We start from the raw sequence: 2,498 nt of genomic DNA, 5'->3' as shown, positions 1-2,498 counted from the left end.
AGATATTTATTATTTGCCAGACCCTGGGCTGAACACTGCTTAATCTCATTTAATACCTAAATTAGTAACATCCTCATTTTACTAAAGAAGAAACCAAACCTCAGAGCCACAAGGCACAGGAGTGGCTGAGCTGTGACTGGGTCCCACACGGCATCAGGCATTATGATACACAGGCCCACAGGCCCTCAGCCGATTGGGGCAAGATGTGGTTCACATATTGGAGAAGTAGACAGTTCATATTCTGTACTTTATAACACCCCTAGTTGAAATTGGGGCAGCATCTCATGATCAAGCATATTAATGTATCTGTCATAAAAGATGAAAATATTCACAGTAGGAAAAATAAAGACCACAAATTGCCTCATATCAATTCAGCTCAAGGTTTGTTGAAAAAAGGATTTCAGAACAGCTTCCATTTTCAGAGTTTTTCAGGTTTTAAAACTGCTCATAAAGCCTTCTGGACCTGCACTTCTTTCCAGTACCCAGTTCTGTTCACTAAATTTAGTATCTCTCTCTTTCCTGGATAGTACTGACAGAATACTGTGGATTCTTAACTCCTTTAGGTTTCATGAGCCACCAGCCTTCTAACTCCAGGCTCTTTCTTCAATTAGGGTAAAAGACGTTTGGCCTCTAGGGGGAACTCTAGGCCTCCGGTTTCACTTGCCTTCTCCCCGCAACTCCCCACACCCCAATCTACCCGCAGGAAAGGAAACGTTCCAACCCCAAGGAGGACTTGTACATCTGGACATGTCCAAAAGGACTTTTATTGAGCCACCAGATAAAGGCTGTGGTCTCTTCTCCCCAGTGTTTCTTTTCTTCCCTCTACACTTGTGGTACAGTTGATGACCAGCTGTTGCTCCTGGCTGTGGCCCATCCCACTCTGAGAGAGCATGGGGTGGGCAGTTTCCACAGAACAGTGTCCCATAGCCCTTAGGAAGACCAGCCACCCTTTTCCTTGACAGGCTTTTGTACCACCCTTCCTTGCCATCAGTGTGGTACAATAGAGAAGTCAGAGGCTTTGGTTTGAGCCCAAATGGAAAACGGGGGAAAAGGTCTTCCTTAATGTCGCAGAGGGCGGCCTCTGCATCCTCAGCCTGGCTCACCAAGGGAGCCCATTGGAATCTGGAATAAAATTCCACAGAAGCAAATATGCACTTTCTGGTCTTGTCTCTGACGGCTGTTTCCCAACATGAACTCAAAAGAGAGGTGGCTGTAGCAAGACTGTTTCCTAGGTCCCCGGGCAAGTACTATCTCCTTCCCGTTGAGACACAATATCTAAGTACAATTGTCTAGATGTGGGCTTTCTTAGTTTTGGTCACATTTCAGGCCTGGTTCCTTCCACCTTGAACTTGGGTGCTTTTATACTTTCTCAGGCTCATATTTATGAGAATTCTTTTGGGTTGTTACTGAAGATAGCTCACTGTATCCATTCAGCTCTCAGAGGGTACCTGTGCACCCAGGGTTGGTATTCAAAGCCCTGAACAACTGGAATGGCACAGGCACCAACCAATCAGAACAGGTGCCAGCTACAAACAACCAAGAGGGCTGTGGCAGTGCATACTGGTGGAGCCTCAGCCTGGCTGGTGTGTACCTCTGTAAAAATATAGCCTCTGATTCTATTTCAGCTTCTATTCCTACTCTGCAACTTGGTCCACTTGTGAAATGTGTCTTCATGTAACATTGAGAAAGGGCAGTCAGAGGAAATTACTGTTACAGTAGAAACATCATAATGTATGCTGCAATGGGAAGAATCAAACAAGAAAACCAATGCTAGTGCTAATATTCTCACTGCCTACTTATGTATAGTATGAAAGAAACTGTTCTCTGGTAGAAGCTGATATCTCTATCTGAAAGGAAGGATGTGGCATCTAAGAACCTGCTCGTACTGCTAAAAGGACAGGTCCTAAGAGACTGCAGCAAGCCTTCAGCTCATAAAGAAATGCTGCAAGCACCATTCAAATGAGGTACTCTAGAAAGCTCCAAAAATATATTTTCTAACCTGCTGACTATAACTTTCTGTTATAGCAACACAGACAACCAGGAGCCAAAAATATACATTTAATTTAAACAGCTTTCAGCTTTTTGAAGCGTTAACTACTGAACTGCTCATTGTACATGACCTAAACTGTCTCAGGGGTATTTTCTGTACACATCAGTTAATGCCACCTCCTGCTTAGACAAAATTTTAGTATGACATTCCACTTTTAGCTCTATTAGATATTCTAAATATCAGAAAAAAAAGAAGAGAACTAAGACATGGGAGTTGTTACAACGAATCGTGAGTAATAGCAAGAGAACAGCATTGAAAGAGAGGCCTTTGGGGCCGGCCCGGTGGCGCACTGCTACAGTGCGCTGCTTGGGAAGCGTGGCGGCGCTCCTGCCGAGGGTTCGGATCCCACATACAGACCAGTTCCTGCTCACTGGCTGAGTGAGGTGCGGGAGCAACGCCGAGGGTTGCGATCCCGTTGCCGGTCCCGGTCCGGTACGGGCGCGACACT

Source organism: Galeopterus variegatus, unplaced genomic scaffold (assembly GCF_000696425.1).
Source record: "Galeopterus variegatus unplaced genomic scaffold, G_variegatus-3.0.2 Scaffold606, whole genome shotgun sequence".
Taxonomy (NCBI): Eukaryota; Metazoa; Chordata; class Mammalia; order Dermoptera; family Cynocephalidae; genus Galeopterus; species Galeopterus variegatus.
This window is presented reverse-complemented; position numbering follows the sequence as displayed.